A 27,607-nucleotide genomic window follows, 5' to 3' on the forward strand; every position below is an offset into this window, starting at 1 on the left:
TACAGATTGCAGTATGCAAATTGAACTTCGCCGGGGCTAATAACGTGTGCGGCATAAAAGGTACGCGCGTGTGTCGGAGAACCACATCTTAGGATTATGCCTCCCCCCAGTCAACAGTCAATGTGCGTAGCATAGATAGCTCGAGTGTGGGTAATCGCACTTCGTATATTATGTTTCGATTTTCCTCACCGTCTCGGGTTTAAATTAATGCTTTCCGAATGAGCGGAGACAACGATCAAGAACCTCTGCGATGCATCTGGTGGAGTAAGTTCCAATCACAACACATGCGTCGTGTTGAGATGAAGAAACGCAACCGTTGCTGCTGCAATGTGGTGGCCCCGGTGTTCCGAGTGCGAAAAGCCACCAATGAATGGCCCTTCGGCTGACGACTTTAGTTTAGTAGTCAGCTGATTAAGCCAAGCGCATTGCGCAGGTAACTAACTGTACGATGCAGTTCGAAGTGGTTGACCTGCATTTGTGGACCACTTCTAGGAAAGCCTTTTTGCCACCCATCTTGTTCCACTGCTGGGGCTGGCTGGCTGGCTGGTTGACTGGTTTGGAGTCCTCCGGCTAAGAAGTGTTTAAACTGCATTTACTGCAGCATGGTCGCGGTGAACCAGTTGCCCTGTACGCTGATGACCGTTTCAACCAGACTGGTCCCGATCCGAGCTGTACGCAACGAGTACACGCGTTGTGACCGCTAGGCCGCTAGTATCTGGGACACTAAACGACACGTTTGTCCCTTCACGTTGTTGATACCTTTCGTCTGCTTATGTGTTCGCGATTCGTGGCAGCTCCTCCGGTTGAGCCTAGCCGGGAGTGAAAGGAGTGTGTGAACGAACGCCTGCGTTGATTACGTAATCATTACTGTGCGCGTTTCATGTGAGAGAGTCTCTGTAAGGGATGTCTGGTTGCGATTTTCTCTGCGATTGGGCAACTAAGTTGAGCGCAAATTGGTGTACTTAACATATTTAACAATCGATAAGTTGATTGATTATAGTTTGATCATTGTTAAATTTGATACTAATTCTCTGAAATCATACATCACTGAGACTTAATTTCAAATCATTTGATTTCGCTTTACGATCAACATCTTTCAGCATTGATTTCTTGCCTGTTTTTCGTTCTTTCAAATCTTGAACCAGGTTGTGGTACAATAGAACTTAATTCGTAGGAAAGGTGTTAAAGAACGATTTCTGTTGCTAACGTTTAAACTAACAATTTTTGCGGCTGTCTTATACTCAAATTTACTACAATTGTACGCATTTCCAAAGCATCAAACGATGTCAAGATGCTATGTAGAACACAGCGGAACCCCTTTGGCACCGAATCGGCCAAGTCACGTTGTTCAAGGTCACGAACTGCATGGATTCTATTGTAACCATGTATTTCGGAGGACCGAGAACTATGCCCTTTCAAGTTAGGTACCCTTCCAAATAGCTGCACTACTGCTGCAAGCGCCGATCTAAATCATCGACATCTGCGAAACCACGTCAGCCGTTCTCAGCTGGCGCAGCGGCCGTCAGATTCGAGAGATTAACCAATCCGTCGTCTTCGTTCGCATGTACCCCAGGCGGGTGCGGTTTTCGTGGCTTTTTCTGCTCTATCAATTAGTTGGCCTGTTTCGCTCCAAGTCCGGATCGTGGGACCAGCGCAGCCAGCAGCGTAGAGCTGGGTGTTGATTTTGCAGTAGACTGTTTTTTTTTCTTCTTTTCCATACCTCTAAGGTCACCAGTACTCTTCGTTGGTACTCGATCGAACGAAACGTAAGCCGTGCGGTGCGGTACCGCACACAACGCAACTCCGCCCGGATTGGATTTGAAGAATGATTGTTGCGCGAAGGTGCGATATGCGATACGTTCGTCGTTCTTCGGCTTCGATAGTGGAGCACAACTTTCGAAAGCATATGATCAAAACAAACGAGTTTTTGTGGGGTCTCCGATCCTAACAAGCTGTGGGCGGTGCCGTGAACGCCGATTCCTACAACTGCGATCATGTGACAAACAACTGCTGTTGTTTTTAAATAAACTTGCAGAAATCAGAAGTACAGCAATGCAAAATTAATACGTCCGGGTGACTCACATGGGTGTTAAATTAGTTTCATTTTTGATAAAAGCTTCCACAGTGCATCAAAAAATTAACCTGCAACAATAGTTGAGCTTCAATTTCCGACACGCGAACTTTTCTTTTGCCGTGCCAGCGGCAGCGTCCATTACACAACCCTACTCATATGTGCAATAAATATTAAAAGCTGTTCAAGAGAGGGACGCCAATCTGGCGCACTGAACGAGCCGAGAACATCAAAGGGTCAAAAGGGTGACCCTGCAAGAAATGAGCAAAATGCATACGTAACAGGTGTTAAAATATCGGTTCTTTGCCGAAGGCTTTTACTGAATGTAGGTTTCAGTTCACGACAGTAATCAACCGCTGCTGATGGCACGGTATTGCATATAACCGTAATCATAACCGGCTATCGTCCATCGACACCGCTCACGTCATATTGATGCTTCTTATGTTATTTTTGCCGGCGCTGTACTGTCCTACGTGAACGGTCGTACAATGGTTATTTCTTGGGGCTCGAATCGAAATTTATGGGGGTTATTTAATTTCCTGGCACAGTGGATAAATTTGGCAAATTTACATATCCTGTACTAAGCTTTTAAACCACTGAGGAGAAGCGTTTAGTGCTCCGCAGTACAGGTCAAAGCAAGAAAAATTATTTGAATTTTTAAATATTCCAATTCCAGCTCATGTACCAACTACTACCCTCCATGACCGTAATATGTACAAACCAAAAAACAGAACAAAAGACTAAATGATATTACCCCTTGAAAAAGACACCAACAAAGTGTCGAAACGTCGGGAAAACATCAAACTTCAGTCTTGATAAATTTCTCCGAAGACTGCCCTGCCGAATATTAACAGTTACCACTGAGGAGAAACCAATGTTAATGGTCGTGGACTCTAACCTTATTAAGAACCAAGCCCATTCGATTTCGAGTGATTTAAGTGTCAGTCAGTTAACTTTCAGGTCCCACATTAGTGCTCCTTCATGCTGAATTCTACAACAACCCGATGAAGCCTCTTGACCAGTGATGGTCAACTGCGGCCCCTTCGAAGTGATCAGTGTGGCCCGCAGATCGATGTGAAGGATGGGGGAGGAAAATTATAGATTAACTGAGGAGGAACTTTACCGTTTAGTCGATGGTCTTCGAGTACGTTCTGGGACCTGACAGTTAAGGCCGTGCTCATTACATTTTGTTATGAGCAGTACACCGCAAAAATACACACGCTCGATCAAAGTGGAAACCACATGATTTTATTCATTATCCAACGTTTTACTCGGAAAATTCGGCATGGACAAAGGCAACAAGAAATTTGACTCGGAACATTCAGCATGGACAAACGCGACAGAATAAGGGCATGGAATGGATGCTTGGTACCTAGAACTGCTGATCGCTGGCGACCCCAGAAGTTCGGCATAGTGTCACTGCGGGAGATCTGTCGCAAAGGCGAAAAAGTGTGTAAGATCCGTGGCGGCAAGGCTCAATTTAACCCGAGTGGTCGAGCGACCAACGTGCTGGGAACGGATTTTGTAGTGAAGGGCAGAATGCAGACAGAAAGGCAGTCAGAAGCGCGATGGACTGGAAGGCGATCAACGAAAGGATATGTATGTTGGGGATAAAAGGTCGTTTCTTCAACTACACCATTATAAACGTACACTGTTCACACGAAGGTAGACATACGTAGCTGTTCCCCATGGGAGATCAAGATCCTTCATATCAGGTATGTGAACTCCCAGATCGATACGGGAGCAATGTATGTGATCGGGCCTCACATAGTCTGCACACCGAAACAAACGATAATGGCCAGCTATGCATCAACTTTGCTGCTTCCCGAGGCCTGATCATCAAAAGCACTTTTTCCCTGCAAAAATTGCCATAAAGCCACCTGGAGACCGGTCACCAGAGATCTCAAATACTTGAACTCAACAACGACTTCCAGTTCATCGCCGTCAATAGTCAATGTCCGTGGTGGTCGAACGTAACCCAATCCTCCTAGCCTCCGTGTTTAGTCTGGCATAGTAGCACGGATCCCCGTAAAGCCCGTCTGATACGGTCCTCTCTTACTATTGGGGATAAACGATGTAACAAAATCATGGAGAGTACCTTGTAGGCGGTATTGATAGCTATAATTATAACTATCGAGTCGACCGCCCTTTTTATAGATGAGACAAACCAGATCTCCCATCCACTTGTCCGGTAGTTTTTTTTCTAATCTAGACTGGTAGATTATCAAAAGAAGTGCCGTTTTTGTAGAGTTTTGCCGGAAGTCGGTCCCTTCCGGTGGCTCTATTATTTTTCAGCTGAAGGATCTCACCAGATCTTTTCGAGATCGGGAGCCGGGACGCTATTATCGTAGGCACTCCTAGGTTAACTTCCGTTGCGTTTTCTTCTGTTATATCGCCATTGAGTTGCTCCTCGAAACCAGTGTAACCAGATTTTCCTCGTCCCTGCACATATTATGCTTCGGTGTGTGTACCCTTTACAAGATAGTTTCACTTTCTTAAAGAACTTTCGCATATCATTAGCTCGGAATAGTCGTTGTAGCTCTTCACGATCTCTGTCCTCCTTCTGGCGCTTTTTCTACCTCAGAATTGTGGTCTCATCCCGAGCTCGTCGATACTTGGCCGAAGTCTTCCTCTCCATTGCTCTGGCATTCTCCGTCAAACCAGTTATTTCGTGCATCCGTAGTTTCTTCACCTAACGGGTGGCAACTAAAATTTTGGAATTTTTTTCTCAAGCTGTCAGAAAAAGACAGAGATACATGAAGAAGACCTGATTTACCGAAATTAAAGATACATTATCCATTGTTGAAAAAAATTAGTGTACATTTGAAAACGGACCGTAATCGGCTGTTCGGCGAAGCTTTCGTTTGCCGTCGAAACAGGAGCGTTGTACGGCCTTCATGTCAACTTTGCGAATGCATCTCTTGATTCTACCGATCAACTGTTTACAATTCATGGTTCTCCAGTTATTTTTGTACACCAAGGAACTCAAAATCCTGAAGAAATCTTCGATTGGGCGCACTGAGACAGATTTTTCGGATCGTGGTTCTTGGGCAAAAATGGGATCGAATGGGTATTCAGGCACGATTGTGTTGTTTTTGGCGTAATGCGATGATGCTCTATCCGGCCAAAACACGCATTGTCCATCTGCATGATGTTTTTATAGAAACGGGATCAAAATTTGGTTCGAACATTCGTCTGGTGCATCTTAATTGATAGCCAAACCAGAGGGCTTGTTGTTGAAGAAACGAGAAAGAGAAAGATACCCTTCTGCGTCCATAATTTTGGCTGGTCTTCCACTACTTTGCTTGCGAATAGTTGTTGGGCATCTTAAGACATGGTAAACAGTCGAAGCTGCAACATATTTGCTTTTTAAATGTTGTACCATATACTTTTTGCCGAGATTTCTGTTGCAGTTCGTAGAAGTGTACAACGCGCTCCCGAAATCCTTCTTGTTTCGATGCCATTTTTAGCAAAACTGGGCAAGCAGAAACGAAACAAAAAATATTAGCAGAAAGAGGAGAGAGAGAGCTAACACATGCATACTCTCATTTTACTCTAAGCTCGTTTGTTGTTGAGCATAAGGGCCGCGAAAAAATTCCAAAATTTTAGTTGCCACCCGTTAGCACCGCGGTTACGACCTTATTAACAGCCAAGCGTAGCCTAATACATCCGTCTTCGAGAGTCCAGAGGAAGATAGAGCTCCAGTATGCGCGCGTAGTTCTCGACAGTTTCCACATTGTCTAATTGCCGAATGGTGACCCGAGGTAGGAATCTTTCTCGTGAGCAATGTTGCGAATCGATCGACCTTACTCTCACGCGAGAGAGTCTGAGAAGCATAGCATTCAACGTTTACGCCGCTCACGCAGGCGTAATAGAAACAGCCACCGTTATTGTGAGCAGACTTTCTGCTACCTACACACTCGCGCACGCACATCTTCTCCTCGTCTTCTGGCATATTTTTTCGCGAGTCAAATAACTCGTCAGCAATCAGCTGCCTGTGAGGGCTGGTGGCGCACTGGGATACCGATTTTGCATTACTTTTTCTTTTCTTCTTCATTACTTTACTTTTTTCTTTGCGGGAAGAGTAAATGTTTAATGTGACAAATAAAAAATAAGATGGACTGAAAATCTTGATCTTTAACTAAAAATATCCACTAACTAGAGATTGAGACTTGTGAGTTCGACTCTCACCCTCGCTTAGTCGATATTTTAGTCTAAGATCAAGATTTTCAGTCCATCTTATTTTTGATTTGTCACATTGGGTATGAAATGGAGAAGGCAAACAAGAAAGCGTCCAACATTGCTTTTGCCAGCCCAAGCTCCTACCTTGCGCCTCCACGCGGCCATACCCGGTAATACTCTATTGAGTACTATAGCTAAGCTAAGAGGTGCGATGCTACGTGGTTCCCAGATGCCTGATCCCATAACTGAGATTTTCAGCAGACAGCTGAGCCACACGGTCTTGGTAGCAGGTAAGTTTAATATGTTATTTTAATTATTTGTTTCATTTTAGCTCATCAAGCATCTCCTACTGTACAATGAAAATTTTGGCCGTAACAAGCTTAAATAATGCACATGGGTATTAGAAGGAAAAATTGAATTAATTATTGGATATTAGATGCACTACTGGAAACACAAATGAAGCAATTCTATTTCACTCGAAGAAGTATTGCTGGTGAGATTGTTCTACTTTTGCCCATACATACTCCATATATACTATATATACTTTATAATTGGATAAAGCTTCCTCATGATCCTTATTGTTTGCCTTGGCCTACTAACACGATATTCTCTGTTTTCCTGTGACTTCTATGAAGGTAGTATGGGTTCGCTGCACTTTCAAAAATAGATGTTATCACTAACATTCCTACCCACTTCCCCTGCGGTTGTTCGGACGTAGCCCGGTATATAATTCGATTATACAACCATCTACGATGTGTGCGATGCGTGACATTGTGGCGCCCTTGGCGGAAACACACTTTGGCGCCCCTTCGTTTCCTATATCAGCATTCCAGGTTTATCATTTTTTTCATATCGCCCGTTATTAGCATTATTCGGATGGCGATGAAAAGAAATTTAAAAAGATAATTTTATAATTTTGTGAAACAAATTTTCTTTACACCCTACGTCTATTAAGCCTTTTATAAAAAATCTTCGACGTCCTGCCACCATTGGTTCACAGAAACCTTCGTTGTGGTCTTGGCGATCAGCTCCATCTCCGTTTTGATCACAACATTATTGGAGTAAATGCTGCGTTTAAGCTTCGCTGAAAAATTTTCTGTTGGTCGCAGTTGGGGAACCTTAGGAAAGCTGGTGATCGTCGGTAGAGCGTTTAACTTCAGCCTGTTCATTTCCTCTAGTTATCTGTTGTCATGATGGGCCAAGGCCTGGTTCGGGCATAAGACCACATCTTTACGCAATATTTCTTGATAAAGGCGGCAACTTCCGGTGGGTACTTCGTACTGTATCGTCGTATATCCTAGTACACCGTAAACCCCGAACGAAACAACAGTGGCTTTAAAATGCTCTTTTCACTGATTGTCAGCCACAGAAGGATCTTCTTTCAGAACTTGGCGCTAAAGATTTACTTGACGTCATCGCTTACCTTCTTCGTGAGGGACGTAAAGTATTTGGTACTCTGCCAGTCGTTGCCGTCTAGTACAAAGTAGTTTTCGTCGCCCATTATGACAACTACAGCGTGCTTCGCGGGATAGAGGGTTTTGAGAGCGTCTTCAGCCGTTCTCTGGACGATTATCTCAGACACGGCCTGCCTCAACTGACGCTTCCGCATAAAAATATCCATTTTAGACAAGTACTTCTTCACCGTTTGGCCGGTTGGTCCAACCTCTCAGCCCAAGGCGCAGAACAATGAGATTATCTTACTCTCGGTCTTCAGCTTCCGCAAGACGTTACGGTTGAACTTCACTGTCGGACGCGGGAGAGGATGTTGTAAATGCCAGTTTTGCTCTATTCAGCGGATAGGAAGTGCTTCACCATACCCAACTTCAACTCCATGTCCATGTCCAACTACGGGGTGGAACTGGCAATATAAACAAAGCATTGAGCGTAGTTGTTTGACTGTTTTCACCATGGCTGCTGCATGCATAACGTGGCGAGCAAAATCGCTAAAATCAGTCCAGTTTCTTGCATATGTTATTGCCAATTCTTTACTGAAATGCAGGGCCTTTTTGGCGCCCTCAAGAGCCAGCGCTCATGGCGGGAGCCAGTCTGGCCAACCGCACGCTACGGTGCTGCAAATAGGAGAGGTCTCGTGTTGCTGCCCTGAGGCACCTCCTACAAGCTAGTAAACCTGGAAGAGAAACAGAAGTCAAGCTGCACGCGCAGAACACTGACGCATAAATAAAAAGTGAGTCATTCCGCGAAAGTCCGAGAAGCGCCAAGTCGCGAGATTTCCTGTAGTAGTGTAGTAGTTTTCATTTTAATTTAGCAAAGTTTCAGAAAACTTTGGGAATTCTGAGGAGATCAATTTGAACCCGCATGACGTAGGATTTATCATTCAGTTTTGTTGATAAAGACACCATATCACGGCACAGAATTCCAAAATATTACAGTGATCAAAGATAATGGGGGTCACGAAACCCAAATAGACCAATGCTACCGACTGTGTCTGCTGTACAGCATAGTTATAATGCAAGAGAAAAAGTTTCGTCCCCAGCAAATTGGCGAAGATTGGTTCAAAATCGAGTTGAATGAAAAGCTGCTTGAAACAATACGAGCCACACCAGAGACGACGAGGAAAATGCAGTGCGCTATCTAGAATGATAACGAAACACTTTAGAAACTGACGGCATGGTACCAATCTCTCCATTAAAATCTTTCTACGAAAAGAGCAAGGGCCCGACAATGCCTCCCTGCGGCACGCCAGAGATGTTATAGAACAGAACGGAATACTCTGATCCAATCTTTACACTCAGCAGCATGTTTTTCCTTGTTGAGAGGTTGAACCTCTACGTCGACTATTTTGAAGTGGTCGGGTTTGATGTGAAAGTAACTTACAGAACAGTAAGGAAACGATTCCTGACTAGTGGGACGAGTGGCGAGCCAACCACGACCTGTTGTGTTTCTCAACAGGTTGAGTACTGAAAACAAGTTTCTTTTTATTGCGGTCTAGTATTCGCATCGAAGTAGTAATCACCTTATCGGCAAGTTTGGCTGTATCACAAACTATACAGACACCACGCGTGGAACAAAAAGCATAAAATTTGAGGGACGAGTTTCATTTGCAGTGAGTGAATTTCGTCCCTTGCTTATCTCACGAATTCATGCGTATCTCATCAAAATACTTGCGTATTGATCTTAGCAACCCAATAACCTATGAAATTTTCCTGACAGTTCTCTTGTGGAAAACTTATGGAACTGTGCATGGAGTACGAAGTAAGTAAATAATATATTAGGTAGCTGTTTTATCATGATTTTCTACGATCTCCAATTTACTATTTTTGGGCAAAGATAATCTGCAAAGATCGTGATGGTTATATAGGCGTAAGAGTGACCGCACATCCGCATTTCAAAATGAATCAGCTAACGATTCGAGAAAAGCAGACCTACGAATACCACGGTGACAATGGCAACTCGTTTTGCTCCTCCAGCAATGGACAACTGTACGGGTCCACGTTTACCAACGGTAATGTTATTGGTTGTGGTGTAAATTTAGTCGATAATACCTGTTTCTACACTAAGAACGGCCACCATCTAGGAATAGCGTTCAAAGATTTACCGCCACGGTTATAACTCACAGTGGGACTGCAAACACCCGACGAAAGACGCAGAGTTTGGTCAGGAACTAGGTCAAGAACCATTCAAATTCGACATCGAAGACATGCTCAGGGAGATGCTAGCGGCTATCAACACGACCATTTACAGTTCTCCCCTATTGGACGATCAGACCGACTGGACTGTAATCTTGCATGAAATAGTTTCCTAGTATCTGCACCATGGGACCATGGGTGCACCATGGGACGGCGGACATGTTCGTCAAAACCACCGAGCAGATAGGATATGCAAAAGGAGATGGCGTCGGTGCAAAAATTGGCAAAAAATAATCGAACTGGTACTATCGGGGCGCACGGCCCACGGGTCAAGCAGTTAAGCAAATAGTACACCTATATATCCAGGTCTGCTGGAATCGAATCAAAATTTACTATTTACATGGCCATACGAACAACGTGGGCTCAAACGGCAACAAGAATGGAACCTCCAATAATAATTTGAACGATTTTCACGTTCACTTGAACTATCAATAAACTACTCGTGGAAGTGGGTATAGCCTGCGCACTGCTTCGCTTAATATTTATTATTAATAGTCTGATATTTTTGTAATAAATAAACCATTACTGCCAAAAAATAGATCCAGTTAAATTTTACGTCCGATTTCAATTTTAACTAAAACTTTAAATTTATTTTCAATTCAAGTTTCAAGTTCAAATTGTAGCCGAATTTCCTGCCGATTTGAAGTAAAAATTCAAATTCAATTTTGAACCATTTTTCATGTCAAGCTGGATGTCCCATTTTCGATCCTATTCAACGCCGAATTTCAAATTCAATAATTCAATTTTAAATTCAATCTATCTTCAATTTCCAGTTTAATTTATAGTCCGATTTAAAGTGCAATTTGGAGTATATGACTAGTTAAAACCTCTAAACTGGTCTTAATTTAGGTCAAATTTTATGCCAATTTCAAGTTTAATGTTGTCTAATTTCAAGCCCAAGTTTAAGCAAAATTTCATGCAATGTCCTATTATTTTATGCGGCTCGCACGGACGGTGATCGTTGATGGCAATGAACTAGAAGTGGTAGATGAGTTCGCGTATTTGGGATCGCTGGTGACCGTAGACAACAACACTGCACTGGTAGAAAGATTCTGCGGCGCATTCAAGTGGGAAATCGGGTGTACTTTGCGCAAAATACTGCGATCAAGAATCATACGCAGCCGTATGAAGCTAACAGCTCGAAGCTGAAGCTGCTGTGCTCGAGCGGAGGGGCTACTGACGATAGTTGGCGGCTTCTAAAACGTCGGAGAAATCAGCTACGAGTGACCCAAGCTCAAGTTAAATGGAGACGGTTCTCTGCTGCTGACGCCGACGACGAAATAATAACAAATATTTTATGTTGACGATGTAGTCTGCCATTTGTTATTTTTTGCATGGTTACTAAAAACATTTGTTTTGCGTTGCTATTTATGATGAACGACGAACTAACAGCTCCAGCGAAAAGTGAACTAAATGAATATTTGTGAAGGGACGGTGAGTGAATTGCTCACGTCCCTTCTGGTACGTGGAAAAATCGTTCGCGTGTTGTCTGTATAGTTTGTGCTATAAGCATCATACAGCCACAAACTATACAGACAACACGCGAACGATTTTTCCACGTACCAGAAGGGACGTGAGCAATTCACTCACCGTCCCTTCACAAATATTCATTTAGTTCACTTTTCGCTGGAGCTGTTAGTTCGTCGTTCATCATAAATAGCAACGCAAAACAAATGTTTTTAGTAACCATGCAAAAAATAACAAATGGCAGACTACATCGTCAACATAAAATATTTGTTATTATTTCGTCGTCGGCGTCAGCAGCAGAGAACCGTCTCCATTTAACTTGAGCTTGGGTCACTCGTAGCTGATTTCTCCGACGTTTTAGAAGCCGCCAACTATCGTCAGTAGCCCCTCCGCTCGAGCACAGCAGCTTCAGCTTCGAGCTGTTAGCTTCATACGGCTGCGTATGATTCTTGATCGCAGTATTTTGCGCAAAGTACACCCGATTTCCCACTTGAATGCGCCGCAGAATCTTTCTACCAGTGCAGTGTTGTTGTCTACGGTCACCAGCGATCCCAAATACGCGAACTCATCTACCACTTCTAGTTCATTGCCATCAACGATCACCGTCCGTGCGAGCCGCATAAAATAATAGGACATTGCATGAAATTTTGCTTAAACTTGGGCTTGAAATTAGACAACATTAAACTTGAAATTGGCATAAAATTTGACCTAAATTAAGACCAGTTTAGAGGTTTTAACTAGTCATATACTCCAAATTGCACTTTAAATCGGACTATAAATTAAACTGGAAATTGAAGATAGATTGAATTTAAAATTGAATTATTGAATTTGAAATTCGGCGTTGAATAGGATCGAAAATGGGACATCCAGCTTGACATGAAAAATGGTTCAAAATTGAATTTGAATTTTTACTTCAAATCGGCAGGAAATTCGGCTACAATTTGAACTTGAAACTTGAATTGAAAATAAATTTAAAGTTTTAGTTAAAATTGAAATCGGACGTAAAATTTAACTGGATCTATTTTTTGGCAGTAATGGTTTATTTATTACAAAAATATCAGACTATTAATAATAAATATTAAGCGAAGCAGTGCGCAGGCTATACCCACTTCCACGAGTAGTTTATTGATAGTTCAAGTGAACGTGAAAATCGTTCAAATTATTATTGGAGGTTCCATTCTTGTTGCCGTTTGAGCCCACGTTGTTCGTATGGCCATGTAAATAGTAAATTTTGATTCGATTCCAGCAGACCTGGATATATAGGTGTACTATTTGCTTAACTGCTTGACCCGTGGGCCGTGCGCCCCGATAGTACCAGTTCGATTATTTTTTGCCAATTTTTGCACCGACGCCATCTCCTTTTGCATATCCTATCTGCTCGGTGGTTTTGACGAACATGTCCGCCGTCCCATGGTGCACCCATGGTCCCATGGTGCAGATACTAGGAAACTATTTCATGCAAGATTACAGTCCAGTCGGTCTGATCGTCCGATAGGGGAGAACTGTAAATGGTCGTGTTGATAGCCGCTAGCATCTCCCTGAGCATGTCTTCGATGTCGAATTTGAATGGTTCTTGACCTAGTTCCTGACCAAACTCTGCGTCTTTCGTCGGGTGTTTGCAGTCCCACTGTGAGTTATAACCGTGGCGGTAAATCTTTGAACGCTATTCCTAGATGGTGGCCGTTCTTAGTGTAGAAACAGGTATTATCGACTAAATTTACACCACAACCAATAACATTACCGTTGGTAAACGTGGACCCGTACAGTTGTCCATTGCTGGAGGAGCAAAACGAGTTGCCATTGTCACCGTGGTATTCGTAGGTCTGCTTTTCTCGAATCGTTAGCTGATTCATTTTGAAATGCGGATGTGCGGTCACTCTTACGCCTATATAACCATCACGATCTTTGCAGATTATCTTTGCCCAAAAATAGTAAATTGGAGATCGTAGAAAATCATGATAAAACAGCTACCTAATATATTATTTACTTACTTCGTACTCCATGCACAGTTCCATAAGTTTTCCACAAGAGAACTGTCAGGAAAATTTCATAGGTTATTGGGTTGCTAAGATCAATACGCAAGTATTTTGATGAGATACGCATGAATTCGTGAGATAAGCAAGGGACGAAATTCACTCACTGCAAATGAAACTCGTCCCTCAAATTTTATGCTTTTTGTTCCACGCGTGGTGTCTGTATAGTTTGTGCTTATAGTCTATGATTTCTTCTTTGAGGTCTGAAAATAATTTTTCATTGATTACGTATAATGGTTGGATCATGTTTTTGTGATGTCTAGTGACCGAAATGCAGTTTTCAAATTAACAACCAAACTTTGGCTGTTAGAAATCGAAAATCCATGTTTAACGCCATTCTGAAATTCAACTCACCTTGTATTTTAATAAAGCGTGTCCCACAACAAATTGCACCACGAAAGAAACGCTGTAGTAAATTACCTAATTGACCGATTCTTTTCAAACTTCCAGACAATAAAATATAACCCATTAGTAAGCTTAACTCCACTCATAAGGTTCTGTATAACATCTGACTGAAGCTTCTTCTGTACGGAATCCCACTTTTTTCTTCATGTTTTTCTCAGATTTGACCTTCTTGGGATACTTCCGTACCGCCTGCTTCATGATCAACGTTGCCAACAGGTTTTCCCGAAAATCTGGCGAACACGAATAAAAGTGTCTGGCAAAAATCTGGTGGTCAATTAGTCTGATGGTGAAGATTTTCCTAAAAAATCTTAATATTTTTTGAAACGATGGTTCTACAATTGATGAAGGGACGGTAGGGGAAAGAAATACAAAATTTTGGTGAAGGAGGGGAAGAGCGGAAAGGAAAGGAGGGGGGGATATTGGTAGCTGCGCTTGACAAGTAGTCATTTTGACTCCTACCTTTTGTCCAATGCTGGAAGGTGCATGAGTCGAACCAAGCTATAATCTGAGATTATCTGAGATACAGATTAACGTTCCCTAATTGTCATCGGAAAGTACCCAGATAACACAATATCGTAATAGAAAGTTCACATTAATTGGTTTTCATGTCAATTTTATATTGGAATTGTATAATGATCAGAATATGTCAAAAGAAACTAAACAATACATTGTTTTGCAGTCGTGCCTGTCCTCATATACAACTCATGACTGTGAATTATAAAGCAGTATAGATGATTGCAATATTGAGTTATATCTTAATCATATATCCAGGAGTATTAAGTTGCGTGTTATAAAAACCGCTGTATAAAATGCAAGATAGAATTATAAATAATTGTCAAAATTTTCGAACGTATATTGCCTCCACTTTGGCACTTCTATGTTCTTATCTGGCGTGAAATATAATTTTTTCGTTCAGATATGATGTCCTATTTCTCAGTTGCAATCGATATATACAAACCAAATGGTTTATTGGGTACCATTTTTGCTGATTTTCCTCTATTTCTAACAATATTAGCAAAACCTAATACTTTCCGATGACAATTAGAGAAGGGGTGGGCACCATGAGATTCGCCGGAAAATTTTACGTAATATCACTTATATTTTGTCAGTTGGCAGGCCGTTTCTGAATTTCATTCGTTTTTAGGCTAGTTTTTTCCGTAGTACACTAAAGTGTTAATAAAGCCATTTTCAAGTTTCGAAATCACTTCGAATTACTTCGAATAATCACGGGAGTGAAATACCACATTAGTCGACATAACAATGCATTATATTGTTCAAATAACTAGCACACTTAAATAATAAAACTATAAAAATTTGTTCGAAATTGTTACTTTTATTTAAATAGATATAAAAGTATGCAGCACATCAAAACTTATTATGCCGATTCTATGTTGAAAATGCATCTTTTTCATTAAAATACATTATTTAGTCATGAAAATGTCCGGAAGCTTCAGGTAGACGTGTTTAAACGTTCTTTCACTAACAATTCAGATAGAATTACGCATGCCCCGGATATTCAAAACGCCATATCTCCCAAACTACAAATATTGTTTTTTCTAGTTAAGTGATTCTTATGTAAAATTTTCTGGCGAACATTTTGAGCATATTTGTTTGAAAATAAAATTGGGGGTGTTTTGAGATATTCGCATTTTTCATTTGAAATTGCAAAAAAATGTATGATGTTAACAAATTAAATAAAAACTGATAACATCATTCGATTGCGCGGCCAAAAACCCATAGAAAAAGTAAATTGGCATGTCTTCACATCAAACTGTTTCAGAGATATTTGAATCAGAAAAATGACTTTTTTGAAAATCTGTGAAAAAAAGGAAGTAGCGCCACTGCTAGGGGGATTGATCAATCGGCATAATACTTTGGGAAATTGGTTGTGGGGTCGGAATGAACAATTATGCCAACTTTGGTTAAAATCGCTGATGGTAGGATCCAATTTTTCCGATTTTTGTGTACGTTTGAGATGGAATGACCCATATTCAACTGTTATAAAGCGAATATGCCGTAAACAAGCGTTTAATAAGCAACAAAAAATGTTTTGCCTTTCTACTATATAAATATATAGTATAAAGGTATAGAAATCACTTGGAAAACCAGAAATGGAAAGAAGGTCCTGCGGGCCGAATGTTATATACCATTCGACTCAGTTTTGAAAACTGAGCATTTTCTGTGTGTGTGTATGTATGTGTGTGTGTGTGTGTGTGTGTGTGTGTGTGTGTGTGTGTGTGTGTGTGTGTGTGTGTGTGTGTGTGTATGTGTGTGTGTGTGTATGTGACGCTTTTAATCTCACTCACTTTTCTCGGAGATGGCTGGACCGATTTTAATGTTCTTAGTGTCAAATGAAAGGTCTAGGTGTCCCATTGGTCGCTATTGAATTTCATTTTGATCGGACTTTTAGTTCAAAAGTTATGTATAAAAATACGAAAAATATGGGACTTCATTATCTCATAGGTCTCTTAACCGATTTGAACAAAATTGATTGCATATGAAAGAGGAGCCTTGCAAACCCTTAACTTCCAAATTTCATGACGATTGGACTTGTAGTTTGAAAGTTACATAAAGAAATGTGAAAAAATAGTATTTAAAACATATTTATGTAACATATAAGCATTAATTTAATGAAAAACATCACACATTTTATGATTATTTGAAAATTACTGCTGAGATCTGTCAAACGAAACCGAGTTATTTAAAATCGGACGCTTCATTCAAAAGTTATTCAAACTTTAACACTTAAGCACCGTATATTAAACCGTTAAAACGTGTGAAATCAAAACATCAATCAAATGTTGATTGTATTCAATGTATGAGATGTGTGTGATGTATGTGTGTATGTATGTATGTATGTATGTATGTATGTATGTATGTATGTATGTATGTATGTATGTATGTATGTATGTATGTATGTATGTATGTGATGACAATTTGCAATTTTAAAATTTGCAATGAAATTCAAGAAAAGTGAGAAACATGTCAATTGTCTGAAGTTTTTGAAGCCTCTTAGTGGAATACGAACTCTGAAATTAAAGAAAAGAAAAAACTTTTACCGACTAAATTCCACTATTTAATATTTATTCGCGACAGATACGTATACGCTTTGAAATAAGACACTGATGAAGTCTGCACGTCGTAGGCGAACTACGTATCTGTTGCAAATAAATATTAAATAGTGGGATTCAATCGAAAAGTTTTTTCTTTTCTTTGATTTCAGATTTCAATTGTCATTTTCTTCACTTGCTGTTACTCACAATTGTACAAGAAAAGCAAAAAGCGAAGAAAAACAGTTTATTTAAGCATGTAGGTATTGTGGTGTATTGAATCAAAAATACAAGTTAGTTGATTTTTCCAAATAAATTTGTACAAATTCCAAACAAATTCTGCACATCAATAGATACTCTTTTCAATCAATAGATACTAGAGCTTAGAATTATATGAAAAATAGGAAGTAAACGTTGCACGGTAGAAATTTTGTAAGATTTGTTTTCGTTAGTGATATTTTAAAGGACAGATGTCTTATGTCATGTATCATGTTTTAATAAATAAATCAAAAAAAACAAGCACTGGGAATCATATCGATCGTATTTCCCATTCTCAAGCATGTTTATGGCGCAGCTTTGGCACTATTTTTCGACCTCGTCTTGTTTTCCTAACCCTCTAACATTGTAAAAACGAAGCGATCAAGCTAATGACTATCTTTTCATGAAAGTACATTCAAAAGAAGCTTAAGTTTTGATTTTCATGCAAAAATTATCTGAAGGAGCGCTAGCTAAGAAATAGTTCCATTTCTCGTTTTCATATCTAATGCTCTATTCAGTAATTTTTGTCTAATTCAGATATAATGCAAAATTGAAGCCAAGCAAACTAATAGTAAAATTTTGAGATCAATCATTTTGTTGTAGATATCCTTTTTCTTCATAAGTGAAATATAATAATAATTTTTCTGAACTCTTGTTTTTCAAAGATGCTAACTTTTGAATGCATGGTATTAATATCAAAATATCAAAAAATCTGCTATGAACAAATACTTCATATTGTCAATTCAAAACAAGTTTCGTATGTGGCTCTGAAGCCCGAAAATTAAGGCCGTCTGTAGACCCGTTAGAGGGTTAATTTCCAATTTTCTATACATATTCATTCATGTCTGTAAAAATTATCTTTTGTGTTTACATTATTTTTCTATAAATATTATAAGGTGTTCATCAAGTAACATAAATGACGCTTACATGTATTTACGCACCCAAGGAAAGAAAATATAATTATTCTACACAATACGTTGTGAATTTTACTGGCAAATAAGGATTTTTAAAATTTAAATATATTTAAATATTTAAAAATATAGTCTAATATAACATCTATACATCTACAATTAAGTTCCTTAGAAATTAAATAATGATTATTGTGGCAGTAGAAAGGCTAGGTCACGCCGCTAGGTGGATTAATTCGGGTTTTTTTGTTCAATTCATTAAGCCGCTTACTGCACTTTTTCGATGTACCATTTTGAGCTATATCAGTTAATACTGTTAGTTTGCTAATACCATTTCATGGGCACTTTAAGCTAGTTCATCCATATTGGCGTTGATTTCTTGGTAAGCGCGCATCTAACTAGCAAAGCCAACGTTGATGAAGTGTCAAATTCAATGTCAAATGACAAGCTATTAAAGCAGGCTGATTCTATTATTCCTTTTACAAATTCTTACTCTAGGGTCTGACTCCAACTAACACTTGTAATCTTTCTCCGAATCTCAATTTTCTATCTATGTGTCGGGGGCATAAAAACTTACTATCCCATATAGTCAACATTTTACAACGAATCCTCGTAAATTGTTAACAATCATCTTCAATCAAACCACCGCCACACCGCATTGCAGAGCTTAAGCGTGTAACACACATTTCGCCGCATAATCCAACACTAATTTAATTTGATTTGATCGCATTTCTCATCGGCCTTTTGAGCAACGAGAGGTGCAGTAAATTCTTTGTTGTATGCATTTTAACATTCATATGTTTAATTTTATTTTGGAAAACGTTTTCATGCCATCTATTATGTGTGATTTATCGGCTAGCAAATCCGAACGGCACGCGCATTGCGATGTTAGTGTAACGTTTTGGTGGTTCTTCGTCAGTAGGTAGGTAGGTGGTAGATTTCGGCGTGTGCTTCACCAGCAAGCGCAGCCTTAATGCTACGGCGCTGGAGAGAAAGACCTCCCGCGTGATGCATAACCAAACCGCGTGACCGTGCGAAAAGCGTGAACCAAGGTTTCGCAACTTTTGGAAGAAACCCCACAAAGATGTAATTTGCTTTCGTACTTTTGTTGAGAAGATAGCTCTACGTTTTCTCGGTTGATGGATCATCTGTTGAATAATCCTTTTTAACCCTATTGTTGAAATGTACTTTAATTGATTTTAATTAGCATATGCACTAGTCCATGGCGGTGGAAGAGAAATGTAAACGAACATAAACTACCGACACCTTCCGTGTTAACTGGTTTAACTCAATGGTTTATGATTTGACATTAGTAAAAATACTGATCAACAGCAAAGCGACAAAAATAATCAACAGCCGAAATATCATCAAGATTAGTTTTGAGGAGGCGTGGCACCTACTGTTTCGTGAACTTATTCATCATGCCACAGTACAAAAGCATTAACGATCTTTGAAACCTTGGCCGAGTTGCGTTAATATTTCGAGAAAAAAAAACGACAGCCTGGAAACGAAACACAATTTCGTCACTAAAATGTTGAATTTTATTATCCAAGTCATTTGTTGCTATGTGATACACGCGACATTCAACATATCATTACCTGTATATCATAGTTTTTAGATAGTGAATAAGGTTACCGTATTAATAACTTGGTTGCCGATCAATTTCAGTCCTCAAGGGGCAATGAATCTTTTTTGACGATTTCATCAACATTGAAAAGTATTTATTCGTTCTGTAAATACTTTTTTCATCGTATTTTTATTAACTTGCAACATGATTGAGGTCCCAGTAGTGTTCACCAAAGCCGCCCTCCTTGTCGGCCCATTTGACCTGTTGGTAGAGAAGAAAATTGGTAAATCGATTGTGTTATTAAAAATCTCAAATAACATAAAACAATCAAACTAAGCCACACGATAGCGACACGATACCCGTTTTTGAAACACCCCGGCACCGGAGGAACCCCGCTCGTGCTGTTCAATGTAGTGCCGATCATTGCCACGCTTCGTGCCCGCGTTATAGGATCCGTCACCAAAGAAGTTAAAGTATCTGTAGAAGGAAGGTGAGAAGATAACATCGTGCTTGAGGTAATTGCTGCAGGGACTGGCTTATCGTTAGTGCAGTTAGTAATCAATGTAACAGTACTGTTGTAATTACTTTTCCCTGATGTCGGTTGTTTTTGTGGTCCTGACGTTCGTATCGTTCTTCCCAGCCGCGGTCGGTTTCGTACAGATGTCCGAATTCCAATTCCAGTGGTGACGATTGTTCGAAGTACGTGTCCCTATTGAATTGTTTGTAATGGTTGTCAGATTTATATTAATGGTTTAAGATCGTCACAAAAATTTATATTTGGAAAAAGAGAATTTGAACGCCTGATAGCTCTGTTAATTTTGAATGGATGTGCATGATTGACATGCAAATCAACTTTTAGTAGCTATTATTTCAATCGCTACATAGTGAAAGTTTCGAAAGTGAAAAAACTCGAACTTTCTCATGCATTTTCTTTGTGATTGCCTCGTTCTACGGAGATAGACAAGGTGATTTGATTTAAAATAAAATAATATGAATAGACTTTAAATCTGGGTGATGTCCTCCGCAAATGTTCTTCTTGATAGTAATAGTACGTTGAATGTCGTTATTATGTTCCGAGACAAGAACAAGCGAATGTGAGATACAGTCACTCAACGATGAAGCAATGAAGCTTTAAGTTCATCTAAAGTAGTACCGCTTCGTCAATAAAGTGGATTTCAATTCACCGTGATGGTCGCATTAAAAGTTTCATTTGTATTTTTCTATCAACTAACTAGTAGAATGTTAACCTCTTCCAATGCAAATGTATTGAAATTGAATAACAGTTATAAAAATAAGGTGACGCATGTTCTAACAAATATGGTAAACATCGCAAAGTCGTCTTCATTTGAAACAATCACCAGCTTCAATTGAAGCTTGCTTGAAAGGTTCTGTTCAACCTATAAAACCAGTTGTGTCATGTATGGTACCGAAGGTACGTAAGAGAAAATCAGCTTTATTTATTTGTATCAACGACGTTGGGCCCTAATTGTAATTTTATGATCGCACTAGTCAGTAGTACAGCGTAATTATCAGAATCGTTAATGTGACCTACCATGTTCGTAGTTTCGTAAGATACGGACCTAAATTGGCTGACGGTAAAATTTCACTTGATATGATTCATGCGTTCCTTCACTGTCACTAGGTAATATAAAGGCGGTTACACTTTACAAAAATAAAAACTGCCGCTCAAAATTCTTGCGATTTCGTTGAGCGTATAGAGATGAATAAAAATTTAGAGTTCTGAATTGAGAGACTGGCCATGTCACTCAAAAACTCACATCATTAAACCAACGACACTCACTAATTACGTGAAAAGTGTGTCGTTGGTTTAATGATGACTAGTTCTCGCGAGCTACCGAGTTGCCATGGCCAGTCTCTCAATTCAGAACTCTAATAAAAATTGCATGAATCAATCACTCATCTAAATCTAGGCTTCTGGTTGCTCAAATTTGGTACAGCTTTTGGTACCTTCCCTTGATCTTCCTCAAAATTATGCTTGATACTGTTTTCTCTTACAGCAACTCACCTTGCATCTTCTCTCGACACCCTAGAGACAAAAACGTTTTCATTTTCTCCGTATTCCAAAAAAAATATATAAGCATCCAGTAAGAAATGTTCATCAGATATCTTGCTGAGGTAATGGAGTCTTTTGTTTGAGTCGCCTCAACGTCTGCCGTCAATACTCATTGTATTTGTACACGACCAAATCAATTCCTCTTTACGCGTTGCAGTAAAACACTAGAAATTATTACCCTCTTTCAATGCACGGAAGAAACCAGTTTAAAACCCGCATAAATAGTAGCTTGAGCTGACCTGACCTGTTGCAAATTTCTCGCCCTTCGACTCGGTCATTCGCGATAATCGATAACTGTGCTCGCGAAAAATTTTCCCTTAGCTTCTCACACCAGGAAAGAACTGCGCAGGAACTGGTGCGGTTAATTCCCGCGAGTTACGAGATCCAAGCGTTATCAGGTCTTATTTTTCTTCTTCGGAGCCGAGGTGGCACTTGTCATATCAAGAATTCCTGTCCATTATACTCGGTCCTGGGTTACTCGTCGCCAATTCGTTGAGCGTCTAGAGTCTAGACACCACAACTTCAGCCTAGCGGAGCCATCTAGCGCATTGGGCGTTGGGCCCCTCTATTCCTGGTGCCGGTGAGCTTCTTCAAGAGAACGGATTTCACTACACAGTCTTTCGGCATCTTTGCGACGCGGCCAGCCCACTGTAGTCTCGCCAGGTGTACGATGGGAATCTCTCCAAGCAATGCCCACGGTTCGTAGTTTATACGTGTACGCCACCCACCATTTTATGTTTGTTCACCACCAAAAGTAGTTCGCAACACCTTCCGACAAATACAGCAGCTCCACGTATATTTTCCGTAAGTAAAGTTGCATTTTCAAGTCCGTAGAGGACCACTAGTCTGGTTAGCGTTTTGTACACCGACAGCTGGCGAACATTGTTTTCTCTGGAGCCTCATCCTGCTAGCATCCGTTTTCAGTCTGGCGTTTGCCTCCGTCGTCCCAACATTTCTAGTAATGATGTCGAGATCGCCTGCGAAGGCTAGGGGTTGGCTACTTTTGATGAAGATCGTACCTCTCGTTTCGATGCTCACTCGCTGAATCACACGTTCAATAGCAACGCTGAAAAATATACAGGACAGTCCAACTCTTTGCCGCAACTCTCTACGTGATTCGACTGTATCGTGTGGTGCTTTGGGATCCACGAAAGATTGATGCGTTTGCACGTTGTTCTTCCAACATTTCTGGAGGATTTGCCGTAGAATTTGAGTAGGGTAAATTAACCATTAGTGGACCAGTTAGTACTTGAGTAGTTTTCTTCCACGAATTATTTTGAACTGGTAATGCTAAACACGCAACCGACGGCACTTACAATACGAGTAACTTTCGATTAACGCTAAAAAAATATCAATTTATGTTACATATCTCTATATTTTCCACATTTTTTAAAACAAATTAGAATGTCCGTTTTCCTTTTATGGACCTTTTGGTTTATAATAGGATTGCGACCGGGTCCATTATAGGAATTCAAGTGCATTTTGCATGACGAGGGTCCACTAATAGCGACATATTTTGGCTTGATAACCGTATAATGGACCCTCACTTGTTTAAAATGTCGATTTTTAGACATTAATCATCAAATGCGGCTAAAACTTTGTAATCTGAACTGTGTGGCATGTTTAGTACTTTTTGTTTCATGTCATATATCCTCGGAAATAAGAGGTACAAGTTAATAAACGCCGAAACTGTACCCGGGGTCCATTATAGGTAAAGGGTCCACTATAGGATAACTTACCCTAGTTGTAGCACGGGCTCCATGAAGCCTGCCTGTTACTACCCTACGAAATTGCAATAGGGGATAGACAACGTAACGAAATATACGGTAGTAGAGCACCCTGTAAGTGGCGTTTATCAGCGTAATGCCGCGGTAATTACAGCGATCTAGTTGATCGCCCTATTTGCAGATGGAACAAACCACACCTTTCATCCACGTCTCCGATAGTTTCTCGTCCTCCCAAATCTTTGTAATTATCCAGTGAAGTGTCGTTCTTGCCATTTTTGTAACGTTCTACCGGGAGTCGATTATTTCTGCAGGCTTTATTTGTTTTCAGGTGTCCGATTCCTTGCCGGATCTCTTCGAAATCGGGAGTCGTGACGCTGTTATTGTTTGCAGGCACTCCCCAGATAACACATGATCGTAATAGTTTTACATTGGAATTGCATAACGATTAGGGTATGTCAGAGCAAAGTGAACAATAAGTTGTTTAGCAGTCGAGCGTGTCCCCATATACAACTAATGACTGTAAATTATAAAGCAGTATACATGATAGCAATTTCGAGTCATATCTTAATCATATATTCAGGAGCATTAAGTTGCGTGTTCAAAAAAAACCGTCGTTTAAAATGTCAGATAGAATTACAGTCACCCCAGTATTATGGGCCACCCAGTATTATGGGCCAGTCTATACTTTACGTTAGTTTTATACGTAACAAATTAATATTTAACTTTCGAGTATGAGTTCAATAGATAACAGCAACATTCTGCTGCATGGTTGACAGCAATACATGCAATTCCAATGCGTTAATTTTCTTAATTTTCCGATAGTCGTCAGTAGGCTCCAATCGACTTTCAATTTGTTGTTATTTTTGCGGTTGTTATAAAAAGTCGGTTGTGAATTACAAGCTGAATAGCGGCGTAAATTTGTGTGTCTGAGCGTAAAATGGATGAAAATTGAGGGAATAGGTATGTATTCATAGAACTACGGTGAAACCATCTAGAAAAATGCATTTTCCGTTTAATATACGAAATTAAACAATGGCCCATAATACTGGGAGCAAAATTGACTTTTCCCAGTATTATGGGTCAAGCATATACATCAACAGTATTCGCTGTTTTTGATTATAATTTTAATTTTTTTCCTCAGTAAAACGAAAAAACGTGCAAGGAAAATCAATATACAGAAATCGAAGCTCTATGATTCTGATATATTGCATTACGCTCTTGATCTAGCAAGATAAACTGAGAATATTCGGGAAGTTGCAAGGGATCACAATCTACCGTACAGTACAGTTCCGCGTTATTTTTGGAAACCACCCAAAACTAATAGGCCAGGACCAAATACTTTTCTTCTTCTTGAACTTACTTACTTTATTCAGTTGGCTTGCCGTTCTAAGACAAAGCCTGATGAACAAAGTTTCTTCAATGCACTCGGTTGTGAGTCAACGCTCTCCAATTTCTCAGACTCGCTCCACCTAGTCTAACCATCTTGCTCGCTGCACCCCTGGTCGTCTTATTCCTACCGGATGTGAGGCAAATACTTTGCAGGGTAGTTGTTCGGCATTCTTGCAACCTGTCCTGCCTATCGTATCCGGATAGCATTAGCCGCCTTTTGTATACTTGGTTTGCCTTGATGAAGTCCTCTTCATGATTCAAATTAACTTGACAATCTACTCGAAATCCGAACACAGCAGAGTACCATCTATCATAGATTGAAACAGTTTGATGAGCTTCCTGAAGAAGAAGCTAAAATTGATTCTAATCTCCACTTAACAGTTGCTGAGCACAGTACAAGATACAGCAAGATCACTAAATCGAGAGAACTACACCCACACCCACAACCAACCAACCATACACGCACACCCAACCACACACCCACACTCACACACACACCCACACTCACACACACACACTCACACACACACACACACACACACACACACACACACACACACACACACACACACACACACACACACACACACACACACACACACACACACACACACACACACACACACACACACACACACACACACACACACACACACACACACACACACACACACACACACACACACACACACACACACACACACACGCTTTTCTCTAAATAAAACCAGTTTTGTTTTACTGACCCATAATACTGGGAGCATTGACTCATAATTCTGACCAGGTTTAAAAGTGGCCCATAATACTGGGAATGGAACATGCTTACATTTTGTTGTTCTGCAAAAAAGTGTGTGATTTTGGAATAAGTTTGCCTACAGAACATCAAATTATGATATATTCATAACCATTTAAGTTATAAATAAACTGTACATTATTTAAATCTGTGTTTCTACCAATAATTTTGTAGCATCATCATGCTTAACTGGCCCATAATACTGGGATGACTGTACAAGTAATTGCCAAAATTTTCGCACGTATATTGCCTCCACTTTGGTACTTATATGTTCTTATATGGTGTGAAATATAACTTTTTCGTTCAGATATGGTTACGTATTTCTCAGTTGCAACCGAGATATTCAAACCAAATTGTTTGTTGGATCCTAGGTTAACTTCGTTCCACCTCCTTCTGTTATGTCAGGTTTCCTTCTTCGTCCCTACACATATCAGGCTCCTTTCCTGTTGTATGACCTTATATTCCACCGGGATTGGTTACCCGATCTCCGCTGATGTTGCTCGTAATTCGGCTGGTACCATGAGGAGATGCCTGCTGGATAACAGGCTAAGGATCACTATGAGGTCTATTTTATACCTGCGGGTTCGCGAGCCATAAGCATAAATTTTACCGTTTTTACAAGTAATTTTTTCCGTAAATAGGCACCTACTGGCAGCTAAAGTTAGCATCGCTTGAACCGTCATAGAATATAGTATAAGTGTGCCAAAAATCTCGGCCGGGTCTGGTAGGGCATTTTGGTTATTTCAATTTATGAATTACATACATATATGCTGGTTTTGGTAAGTTATCAGGGTTTTATTATTCGTATATTTTTATGATAATTTAACAGGACCTCGTCCACGTCTGTTTCGCTATCTGTAGCAGAATTATTTTCGTTTCAGATTTTCGTTTTCAGATTTGTGACGTTTATATCATGAAATCTTTACCACTTAGAATGATGCTTCTTTCTACAAAAATATACGCGAACACGAAATATTCAAAGTTACGTGTGGCATTTTACAGAATTTGCTCGCTAGGTGGCGTTGATGCGAGAATAATCAACTTTTTTGTCTTAATTGATAAATATTGAATTCATAAATATTCTCTTTGTGTAAATCGTTCTTGCTCGCGGAAAAATTTGACAGATACACAAGGTCTGCAGTAAACATGGTCTTGTGACAGATTAAACCTACGGCTAATAGTGTGATTCAGAATTTGAGCGATAGGTGGCATTGGTGCTACATTTGTCTTTAATTTTTTTTATCGCAGCTTAGAATACTGACTGGATGTAAGATTTTTTGTCTACGGCTAGATTGTTCAAATAGTCGAGACCGCTCTATTCTGAATATTTTGGTGCAAAATTCACTCGCCAGGTGACGCTGTTATCACATTTATTTTTCTTCCGGTACTATGTTCAATTTTTGCGTATCAGTTTCACGAACATCCTGGTTAAACAGGTACACTACTTGACTATATGTAAACTATTGCGAATTAATGTCTTAGACGACCTCTTGTTGAAACAATATGTTCATATGCAACAAATAAATCAAAACGAAAAGCACACTTAGCTCCGCCTGGTGATTAAATACTGTGCTAAACTGTCTATCATAAAATGAATCTAGTCCATCTAACCAATCTTGCCGAAGACAAGAAGCTTGCATGTCATCAACTTGTTTAACTGCTACCAATATTTATAAAATGGTATACGTACCCCAACTGGTGGATGAATTCTAAACCGTTCACCAAGGTTTTATCTACCACCGGACTATTTCACTTCATATCTTATCTATCAACTTTAGCCAGAACAGCCTCCCCCCAAATTTTAGATCAAAAAAGATGAATTTTTTTTCCAGATAAACACCACCTAGCGAGCAAATCCTGTAAAATGCTTCAAGTAACTTTAAAGACCTCGTGTTAGCGTATATTTTTGTAGACGAAAGCATCGTTCTAGGTGGTAAGGATTTCGTGATGTAAACGTCACAAATCTGAACAAAATCTATTTTTCCGACTTATTTTTACTAAAACTACTCCTTGCAAAAGGTCCCTCCACTAAGTCGCTA

Source organism: Sabethes cyaneus, chromosome 2 (genome assembly GCF_943734655.1).
Source record: "Sabethes cyaneus chromosome 2, idSabCyanKW18_F2, whole genome shotgun sequence".
Classification (NCBI taxonomy): domain Eukaryota; kingdom Metazoa; phylum Arthropoda; class Insecta; order Diptera; family Culicidae; genus Sabethes; species Sabethes cyaneus.